Below are 12,448 nucleotides of genomic sequence, written 5' to 3'. Positions count from 1 at the left end.
GTAATAGGACAGGTTAGTCATCACCATAAAGAAGCTTTGTATGTAAAATAAAATGTGCAGTTAAATGGAAAAATTATGACAGTTATTAATAGAATTTTTTGCTATGCAGAAAGTAGTATTGTATCTTTCTGCAGTATAATTTTCAGAAATCAATCTTCTGACAAAAAATTCAGAAAGTTACAAATTAATCTTAAAAATTATAAATACTTTCTAAATGGCACACTAAACCTTAAAAACCATTTAGCAACTCCTTTAACTCTAAAAAAGTCAATTCACACCAATTCCAAAATATAAATTAAAATAATTTGTATTTTGCATTCAACTGGGTATTTATATCAATTTTTCCCATTTTGCACACTAAAATGTTTGAAGTGTTTGGGACCTCCTTTACATTGGTGGGACACAATATAGATTGGGGGACTGTTTTGTCAAGCACCTTTTCTCCATTCAAAACAAGTAGGATTTCCTAGTGGCCAACCTTTTAAATTTCTATCCCCATTCCTGTTTTGACATGTCAATCCTTTTCTGCCATGATGAAGCCTCTCACCGGTTGGAGGAGCAACACCTCATATTCTGTCTAGGTAGCCTCCAACCTGATGGCATGAACACCGATTTCCCCAACTTCTGGTAATTTTTCTCTTCCTCTTTCCTCTCCATTTTCCCCACTATGGCTTCTCAACTCTTCTCCTTGCTGACCTATCACCTCTCTCTGGTGACCACCCCCCTTCCCTTTCTCCAATGATCCACTCTCCTCTCCTATCAGATTCCTTCTTCTCCAGCTCTTTGCTTTTTCCACTTAACACCTCCCAGCATCTTACTTTATCCCCCTCCCCCACGCACCTGGCTTCACCTATCACTACTAACTTGTCCTCCTCCCCCTCACCTTCTTATTCTGGCAACTTCCCCTTCCTTTCCAGTCCTGATGAAGGGTCTTGGCGGAAAACATTGACTATTTCCATAGATGCTGCCTGACCTATTGAGTTCCTCCAGCAATTTGAGAGAGTTGCTCTGGATTTCCAGCATCTACATGATCTCTTGTTTATTACCTACAAAGGAGTGACTTTGCTTTAAAGAGATGATTAAAGTCTATCTCCTCAAGCTAGAGAATCTAGAACATGGGTCATTGGTAGAAATCCATACATTTTGTGATACTCCATAATAGAAAATATTTCTTGCATTCAACCTCATAATACAAGAGGAAATGCACTCTCACAGGAAGCTTTCCTCTCAACAGCATTGTCCCTGCACATGCACAGTCTGTAGACAAGGGAATTCTAATTGTTCCATTGGCAGAAGAGAAAGGGTTGTAGTCTTAATTACCTAGAAATGAATGTTGCATCATTATGCAAGTATCAATAGAAGAGATCGCCATGTTCATTTCCAAAGCAAATAAAGTGGCCTTACCCATTCAAAATCTGGCTGGAAATGCAGACATGTTTGTGCTTTTGTGTTGTAGTTCAGTTCTCTGCATCAAGGAGCACTTTACTTAAAGTAATTTCTGTCAGAGTAACTTTTTATTGTGTCTCATATTTCAATATTGATTTGTGAATTCCAAAGAGGCAAATTTCCAATGCTCTATCTGCCATAACAAGGGGTAAATTCTGCAGCTGCATTTTCAACTATATTTTTCTTTTATATTTCCAGAAAGTTCTTTACTCTTTGACTGCTCTGCTACAGTCAGAGGTTTCCACCTGCTTCAAAAGGGCAACAATCATACCAGTGCCCAAAAGAGCAGGGTGAACAGCCTCAATGAGTATCGCACAGTGGCACTCACATCTGCTGCGATGAAGCGCTTTGAGAGGTTGGTCAATGCTAGAATCAACTCCTGCCCAAGCAAGGATCTGCATCTGCTGCAATTTGCCCGTCACCACAATAGGTCTACAGTGGATGCAATCTCACTGGCTCTCCTCTCAGCCTTGGATTACTTGGACAATAGCAATACATATGCAAGGTTGTTGTTCATTGACTACAACTCAGCGATCAACACAACAATATCCTCAGTTCAAATCAACAAGCCCCAACCTGAGCCTCAGTATCTTTCTCTGCAACTTGATCTTTGACTTCCTCACCAGGAGACCACAGTTTGTGCAGATTGGAACCAACATCTCCTCGCTGACAATCAACAATGGCGCACCTCAAGGATGCATGCTTAGCCCACTGCTCTACACCCATGATTGTGTAGCTAGGCACAGCTCAAATTCCATCTATAAATTTGCGAATGATACAACTATTGCTGGCAGAATTTCAGATGGGGATGAGGAGTACAGGAGTCAGATAAATCAGCTAGTTGCAACAGCCTTGCGTTCAACGTCAGCAAGACCAAGTAACTGAAGTGGACTTCAAGAAGGAGAAGTTGAGAGAACACACACCAGTCCTCATCGAGGAATCAGAAGTGGAAAGGGTGAGCAGTTTCAATTTCCTGGGTGTCAACATCTTTGAGGATCTATCCTGGGCCCAACATATTGATGGAATTATAAAAAAGGCATGATAGCGGCAGTACTTCATTAGCAGTTTGAGGAGAATTGGTATGTCACCAAAGACACTCACTAATTTCTACAGTTGTACCTCGGAGAGAACTCTAACTAGTTCCATCACCATCTAATATAGAGGGGTCACTGAACAAGATTGGGAAAAGCTGCATAAAATTGTAAACTATGCCAGCTCCATCATGAGCACTAGCATCCCATGCATCCAGGGGACCTTCCAAAGGCTGTGCCTCCTAAAGGCTATCCATCATTAAGGACCCCCAACACCCAGGACATTTCTTCTTCTCATTGCTACCATCAAGGAGGTACAGGAGCCTGAAGGCACACACCCAACGTTTCAGAAACAGCTTTTTCCTGTCTGCCATCAGATTTCTGAATGGACAATGAACCCATGAAATATTTTTTGCCTCATTTCCTCTCTTTTTGCACTAGTTAATTTTCTTTTTATATACTTGTTATAATTCATAGATTTCATTGCTATGTATTGCTGCTGCAAAACAAATTTCATGACAGATGCCAGTGATATTAAACCCCATTCTGAATTTTGCTCTTTCATTTACATTTATGTTATTAATGCTTTAAAAGACCTGGAAGACCTTGACATTGATTGCACAAGTATTTGGCAGCTGTAGTCCAAGAGAATAATGTCTATTTTCTTACACAGGAAAACCCAATGGTGTAAAAATAAGACTCACATACACACATTTCTGTGTAGGACTCTGCATGTCATCAAACTGATTGTTTTCCTGAGCTACAGCGTAACCAGATCTCTACAATGATGTCTATTTTCTCATGGAATTGGTATGGTCTTTCATTGATTCTATTATGGTTATTATTCTACTGTGGATTTATTGAGTATGCATGCAATAAAATGAATCTCAGGGTTATACATAGTGACATATGTACTTTGATAATAAATTCACTTTCAACTTTGAAATGTACTGAATTGCATTCTTATATCAGAATCTGATCATTCTATTTTGTTTTTAATACTGTTGTAAATAACTGCATCACAAAAGCACAACCACGTCTGCATTTCCAAACAGATTTCAAACAAGGATAATGCTCTTACACAAACTAGAGAAAATCTGCAGATGCTAGGAATCCTAGCAACACATAAAATGCTGGTGGAACTCAGCAGACCAGGCAGCTTCTATGGAAAAGAATCCAGCTGATGTTTCGTGCTGAGACCCTTCATCACGATCTGCAGATTATAAAAACTAATAGCACTTTCTTGCAGTTCTTCAATACTCTGAATTTATCTCTTATCCTTACCTCCATACTTAAGCTTTTATATTCATCCTCTTCAAAAACTCACACAATCCATTTCCCTGCTTGCTCTTAAGCATCCCCTTGCATAATTCTGATCATTCTCATTCTGTGATTCCCAGATTGCAAACGAATTGGAATTTTTCTCCCCACAAAGCTATTCAGAAGTTGAAAATAATGCTCAAATTGTCCTCACACCATTCACTGTTTGTTCAAGAAAAGCCTTGATTGTCAAGCCTTCCTCAATTATATAATCCATATCAGTATAATTTCTTTATTGATTTATCACAAAATATTCCTTAGTATTGGTGATGAACCAATTTTTACCTTCTATCTGGCTGACCAATATGTACTAGAACTTCCCATATGCACCTGCTTTCTTTGCTAGTTTGCCATGAACCTTTCTGTGAAATTAAAGAAGTTTTTGTCCAAATTATGAACAGAAATCAAATCACAATGGAGAGCATTAACAATGCTAGCAACACAGAAAAAAAAATCACCATTTACTTTAAGTATAAGCCAATCTATTGCTTTCAAATCCCTGTATCTTAGCTCCCTGCTTTGGTACACAACATCTACTAAAGCAAAAAATTAACTAGTTCTCTTCACCCTTTTCATGAGAAAATCCTAAAAAAAAATAGAATAATTTAAGCATTGCTGCTGTGTTGAGGGAGCTCAATTTCTGTGCAGGAATAACAAGGTTAAAACAGTAAGTGATTTTAAAATCCCTATTATGACTGGGACTACCAAATTACTGTAGATGGAACATAAGATAAGTATATCCAGGAAAGTTTTCTGAAATAGTACTGTAAAGACCCTACTATTCAATCTCCTTTTAGGACATGAGGTTGGACAAATGGTTGCTGCATCAGTGGGAGAATACTTTGGAACCAGTTACCAGAGTATTGTTAGTTTCAAGATACAATATTCAGCCACCTACCTTTGTTCACATAAATAAGTATCACAACCAGGGATTTTGATCAATTTAACAGAGTATTTTGATTTGTGAATCACCTGCTGATGTTTTCACAGTAGAGCCCCCCAAAAAGGGAAAATTGTTAAGCAAGAGAGACTAAAAATTCAAAAACTGAAATGTCAACAGTTCAAAAGTATTCATCCTCCTTTGTTCAGTACTTAGTTGAACCACCTCTCACTGCTATTACAGTATTACAGCCAGTAATCTTTTTGCACAAGTCTCTATTAGCTCTGCACAATATGATGGAGTGAGATTTGTTAGGACTGCAACTGGAGATGAAGTTCATGACTCCACAATCTCTAAGGCCTTGCATAAAAGGGGTATTTATGGAAGAGTGGCAAGGAAGAAGCTGTAAAGATAAAGGCGGAGGCGTTGAGGTTGGATGAGACTAAAGTGGAACTTTTTCGAGTAGATCTAATACTACATATCAGCCAGGTAACATCATGCCTACTGCAAAGTATGGTGGAGGTAGCACCATGCTGTGAGAATGTTAAAACAAGGCCAGGAGAAACCTGGTAAATGTCAGATCCTTGGGAAGTGTTGTTGAATAATGGGGTACAGAAAGACATAATTCTCCAAAAGTGGGAACACAGGTAGTGAGTTGATGAGGAAGGCATTTGGCTTGCTTGCTTCATAGGCCAAAGCAGGAAGTGTAACAGCAGAATGTTGTACAAACAATTGAATAGGCCACACTTGGAGTACTGTGTGCTGTTCTGGTCACTACAGTTTGGAAAAGATGTGATGAAGCTTGAAGGGGTGCAGGAAAGAATTAACAATGTTACCTGAATTGGAGTGCTTGAGTTTTCAGATCAGCTGGGTCTGTTTTCCCCGAAGGGAAGGATGTTGAGAGCTGACATGATAGGGATGTTTATAATTATGAGAGGCAGAGCCAGTATCTGATTCCAATGCTAGAAGTGTCTAAAATTACAGGGCAGTGGCTTAAAGTGAGAAGTGAAGCTTTTGGCATTAAAGGGGATCTCAGGGATAATTTTTTTCCCCACATAAAAATTTGTTGGTATTTGAAATCAGGTGCCAGAGGACAGAATGGAGCAAGTAATAGTAACAGATCTTGGGGGCATCTTGACAGTGTCAATGATATGGAATTAATGCAGGTGGGATTTGTCCAGATAACCATGCTGATCAACATGGACACAGTGAGCTAAAGAGCCTGTTTATATGCTGTATGGGTTTTTGACATTTTCTAAATGTTCTACAGCTTTGAGAGGCTGGTCATGAATAGACTGAACTCCTGCCTCAGCAATGACCTGGACCCATTGCAGTTTGCCTATTGTCACAATAGGTCAACGGTAGACGCAATCTCTATGGCTCTTCACACGGCTTTAGACCACCTACACAACACAAGCACCTACGTCAGGATTCTGTTCATCGACTATAGCCCAGCATTTAATACCATGATTCCCACAATCCCGATTGAGAAGTTGCAGAACCTGGGTCTCTGTACCTCGCTCTGTAACTGGATCCTCGACTTCCTAACTGGAAGACCACAGTCTGTGCAGATTGGTGATAACATATCCTCTTCGCTGACGATCAACACTGACGTACCTCCAGGATGTGTGCTTAGCTCACTGCTCCACTCTCTGTATACACGACTATGTGGCTAGGCATAGCTCAAATACCATTTATAAATTTGTTGACGATACAAGCATTGTTGGTAGAATCTCAGGTGGTGACGAGAGGATATACAGGACTCAGATATGCCAACTAGTGGAATGGTGCTGCAGCAACAACCTGGCACTCAATGTCAGTAAGACAAAAGAGCTGATTGTGGACTTCAGGAAGGGTAAGATGAAGGAAGACATACCAATCCTCATAGAGGGATCAGAGGTGGAGAGAGTGAGCAGCTTCAAGTTCCTGGGTGTAAAGATCTCTGAGGATCTAACCTGGTCCCAAAACATTGATGTAGTCATAAAGAAGGCAAGACAGCGGCTATACTTTATTAGGAGTTTGAAGCGGTTTGGCATATCAACAACTACACTCAAAAACTTCTATAGTTGACCCGTGGAGAGCATTCTGACAGGCTGCATCACTGTCTGGTATGGGGGGGGGGGCGGCTACTGCACAGGACCGTAAGAAGCTGCTGAAGATTGTAAATCTCGTCAGCTCCATCTTGGGCACGAGCCTACAAAGTACCCAGGACATCTTTAAGGAGCGGTGTCTCAGAAAGGCAGCGTCTATTATTAAAGGCCTCCAGCACCCTCGGCATCCCCTTTTCTCACTGTTACCATCAGGTAGGAAAGACAGAAGTCTGAAGGCACACACTCAGCGATTCAGGAACAGCTTCTTCCCCTCCGCCATCTGATTCCTAAATGGACTTCGTTTGCACATTTTTTAATAATCTATTCAATATACACAAATGATTTACTTGTTTACTTATTATGCTTTATTTTACTTATTTTTTTCTCTCTGCTAGATTATGTATTACATTGAACTGCTGATGCTAAGTTAACAAATTTCACGTCACGTGCTGGTGATAATAAACCTGATTCTGATATATTAAAGAAAGGGAATCAGAATTTTCCACTTTAACCTTTGAATTATTCCCAATTTGAACACTGTTGGACAACTATCTTCTTTAATCTTTATCCTCATTTTAACTTTGCAAGCACACTCCAGATCTGAAATCCCTACAGCTACAATGTATTCATCTTTAATAAATACTTGGATGCAAAATGGTCTGTTGTTATTCCATCATTCTTGAGTACTAACTGCCTCTTTCAACAATCTTATACCACTGATACTTCTGGGCTTCTATTTTACTATACAATGTTTGAATTTTCTTTTACACTTCGGCCTTGATCTCCTGCACTGCTTGTCTTCTATAAATCGGTACAAATTTTTTAAAATACTGTACTTTTTCCCCATATTTACCACAAAACTCTTGTTTTCATACTCCACACTTTGCTAAAGGGTCCATGACTTATTTACACACTAGCATATTTGAAACTATATTACCCTTAAAATAATTTACCTTCTGTACAGGATGTTTGATATTTCTTTGCTTCAAGCAATTATTTAGTGTTGGAAGTGAAATTACATTTTCCAACTTTAATATCTACCTCCTGTTGTTTTAATTCTGAACCAAGCATATAAAATGTACTTCAAGTGTTCTACTTTCAAATCACTGATACAGAGTATGTCATTATCCAGAAACCAGTCTAGTATCATTGAACAAGCAATTGGCTAATTCAAAGACAGGATTTTAGATACAGAGCTAAAACTTGCACTCCTCCCACCCTGTCCAGACCCACATATCCCAACTTCACTCTTATTTATCTAGAATATTTGAAAAAAATGTAGATCACTAATGATACTGTAAACACTCCTATTCATTTCCAGATTGGTGTCTTTATACTTTATTGTCACCAAACAATTGATACTAGAACGTACAATCATCACAGTGATATTTGATTCTGCACTTCCCGCTCCCTGGATTACAAATCAATAGTAAATATTAAACATTTAATTATAAATCATAAATAGAAAATAGAAAAATGGAAAGTAAGGTAGTGCAAAAAAAAACCAAGAGACAGGTCTGGATATTTGGAGGGTATGGCCCCGATCTGGGTCAGGTTCCGTTCAGCAGTCTTATCACAGTTGGAAAGAAGCTGTTCCCAAATCTGGCCATACAAGTCTTCAAGCTCCTGAGCCTTCTCCCGGAGGGAAGAGGGACGAAAAGTGTGTTGGCTGGGTGGGTCGTGTCCTTGATTATCCTGGCAGCACTGCTCCAACAGCATGCAGTGTAAAGTGAGTCCAAGGACAGAAGATTGGTTTGTGTGATGTGCTGCACTGTGTTCACGATTTCTGCAGCTTCTTCCGGTCTTGGACAGGACAACGTCTCATTCCAACCTTTCATTTCCAACATAATTTGTTCTATAATACATATCCAAATATGGCTCAAGTGACAGAATTACTGAATAGCTAGCCACTTGGTCCATACCACCTGGTACCCCTTTCCCATCTTACCAGGACTTCTCCAAATTCATTCATTTCTAATACTTACTCCACTTCCTTTCAACACTATTCAATCAGCCTCTACTACAACCCAAGGATATGTACTCCACTACTCTGCATAAAACAAAATATTCCTGAAGACACTTTCTACTCTTTTGGTAGCCACTTTGTCCTGTGTTACTTATTCTTGAATCCTTTACCAATGAAACAATCTTAATTTTCTACTCTGTCAATACCTTCATGATTTTTAAATATTTCCATCAGGCCCCACTCCTTGCAGCCTCTGTGTATTGTAGCATAGGGAATGAACCTTTGGACTACTGGATGAGATGATCAAGCAGGCTGCATTTTCTTAGACAACGGTGTGTTGGACCTACATTCATCCAGACAAGTGAAGAGCATTCCATCATACCCTGACCTGTGATAACACTTTGGGATGTCAAGAGGCAGGTTGCTGATCATAGCAAACTCCAGCCACTCATCTGCTCTCATAGCCACAACATTTATTTGACTAAGTTCTGACTAATGATCATCTCCAAGCCAGAATTCCTCTTGAATGTCTTGGCATACAAAGCCCACAAGTCACCAAGTAACAACCATCTTGACTTCAATATACTCCCATTTTCCATAGTTTAATATTTTGTATGTATACCCACTTTTCCATTTGACTTGTCTAAAATATTATTTACCATTCTATCTCAAAAGTTGAATTTCATTCAATCCAAATACATTTCCCTACCATCTCACCATAAATAGACAAATTCATAAGATCCTCACAGATGTTATTTATCACTTAATGAATCATTCAGTTCTTAAAATTGCCACAAATTCAACAGGTCAAATAAATGTATCAACCGTAAAAATAATTAAATTGAGAGAATTCACCACTGTTATATTTAGATTTCGAGGAGGAAAAAGATAATAACTTCTGTTTGCACATTCTGTGTGAACAATAAGCTAAAAATATTCACATTTTGACACTAGCAACTGAAGGAGGAATCACTTTACTTTACTCAAAATAGCAATTCACAGTACAGCTACAGACATGTCAACACTCTGCATATCTTACAGAATAGGAGGAATCCTGAGCCCAAAGCCCAATTAGTTAAGTCAAAGTATTGAGAGGAAGAAAGGAAAACTTTAATCCAACCTTACCAATTAGACCTCTCGGGCCAATATTTATGAATTTACAATAATAATCAGTGGCCATCTCAAGAATTAACACTGGCTGATTTCAGGTCTAGGTAAAACAAGGAACTAGTCTAAATTAATCTCTGATGAGAACATCTCACTCAGTACAGAGTGATAATTTAGTTTAACAGCGAGTAAAGCATTTGAAAGGAGGCACTGGAAAAGTCCAGAACTTCTATTTCACAAAACATTGTAGGAGGAGGAGATAGCAGGGGTACTTAATGAGAACTTTGCTCCAGTATTCACTATGGAAAAGTATCTTGGCGCTAGTAGGGATGACTTACAGCGGACTGAAAAGCTTGTGCATATAGATATTAAGAAAGAGGATGTGCTAGAGCTTTCGGAAAGCATCAAGTTGGATAAGTCACAGTACGCAATGTACCCCAGGCTACTGTGAGAGCCTCTGCAAATGATCTTTGCATCATCAATGGGGCCGGGAGAGGTTCTGGAGAATTGAAGGGTTGTAGATTTTGTTCCTTTATTCAAGAAAGGGAGTAGAGGTAGCCCAGGAAATTATACACCAGTGAGTCTTACTTCAGTGGCTGGTAAGTTGATGGAGAAAATCCTCAGAGGCAGGATCTATGAACATTTTCAGAGGCATAATATGATTAGGAATAGTCAGCATGGCTTTGTCAAAGGCAGGTTGTGCGTCACAAGCCTGATTGAATTTTTTGAGGATGTGACTAAACACATTGATGAAGGTAGAGCAGTAGATGTAGTGTATATGGATTTCAGCAAGGCATTTGATAAGGTACCCCATGCAAGGCTTATTGAGAAAGTAAGGAGGCATGGGATCCAAGGGACATTGCTTTGTGGATGCAGAACTGGCTTGCCCACAGAAGGCAAAGAGTGGTTGTAGATGGGTCATATTCTGCATGGAAGTCGGTGACAAGTGGTGTGCCTCAGGGATCTGTTCTGGGACCCCTACTCTTCGTGATTTTTATAAATGACCTGGATGAGGAAGTGGAGGGGTGGGTTAGTAAATTTGCTGATGACACAAAGGTTGGGGGTGTTGTGGATAGTGTGGAAGACTGTCAGAGGTTACAGCGGGACACTGATAGGATGCAAAACTGGGCTAAGAACTGGCAGATGGAGTTCAACCCAGATAAGTGTGAGGTGGTTCATTTTGGTAAGTCAAATATTACTGCAGAATATAGTATTAATGGTAAGACTCTTGGCAGTGTGGAGGATTAGAGGGATCTTAGGGTCCGAGTCCATAGGATACTCAAAGCTGATGTGCAAGTTGACTCTGTGGTTTAGAAGGCATACGGTACATTGGCCTTCATCAACTGTGGGATTGAGTTCAGGAGCCAAGAGGTAATGTTACAGCTATATAGGACCCTGGTCAGACCCTACTTGGAGTACTGTGCTCAGTTCTGGTTGCTTCACTACAAGAAGGATGTGGAAAGCATAGAAAGGGTGCGGAAAAGATTTACAAGCATGTTGCCTGGATTGGGGAGCATGCCTTATGAGAATAGGTTGAGTGAACTCAGCTTCTTCTCCTTGGAGCGACGAAGGATGAGAGGTGACCGATAGAGGTGTACAAGATGATGAGTGGCATTGATCGTATGGATAGCCAGAGACTTTTTTCCCCAGGGCTGAAATGGCTAGCACGAGAGGGCACAGTTTTAAGGTGCTCGGAAGAAGGTACAGAGGAGATGTCAGGGGTAATTTTTTTTTTAAAAAAACGCAGAGAGTGATGAGTGCCTGGAATAGGCTGCCGGTGACGTTCATGGAGGCAGATACAATAGGGTCTTTTAAGAGGCTCCTAGATAGGTACATGGAGCTTAGAAAAATAGAGAGCTATAGGTAACCCTAGGTAATTTCTAAGGTAAGGACATGTTCCGCACAGTTTTATAGGCCAAAAGGCCTGTATTGTGCTGTAGGTTTTCTATGTTTCTATTAAAACACATTAATATTTAACTTGGTAAGCAAAACACCCCAATTTCAATTCTGTGTGATTAGCTTGTTGGCCTTGGCTCAGGGGACAGGAGAACATAGGAAAACTTGAGTCTGTGTCCCTGGGGCAAACATTGGTGGGGTAACAAAAAAGCAAAAGCCAATTCAAACTGATAGTGACACCTTGTTGGAAAAACGATCAAAATTTTGAAACAAACAGACATGGCTGGTTATCCAACAGTTCAGCTGTCTATGGAACTGCTAGGTGAAGAAAACTGATTGCAAAGAAGAACATTAACAGAGAGAAAAAATACACTTCACATTCGTACTCCACCAATCATGAATGTATCTGAATAATTAAATGAGAACAATCACAAATTGTGGTACAAAATATAGGATGGGATGTGCTTTAAAGAATATGAACAAGGACTATGATTAGCTACATGGAAATTAACAAAACTTCTGGATATCTTGAAATATATTTGGTCCTTATCTTAAATACGTCAGTTAAAAACATAAGTGGACAGCTCCAAAGTGCTGTAATAAAGATTATTTTATATGACCAACCCATGGAACAGATCATTAATTAACCTTTAAGATCATTAAGATCATTTAAAATCATCATAATTAACCTTATATACATTTCAAAATATAG

The sequence above is a fragment of the Mobula birostris genome, chromosome 16, assembly GCF_030028105.1.
Source record: "Mobula birostris isolate sMobBir1 chromosome 16, sMobBir1.hap1, whole genome shotgun sequence".
NCBI classification, from domain to species: domain Eukaryota; kingdom Metazoa; phylum Chordata; class Chondrichthyes; order Myliobatiformes; family Myliobatidae; genus Mobula; species Mobula birostris.
The sequence above is the reverse complement of the archived record's forward strand: the minus strand, read 5'-3'. Positions refer to the sequence as shown.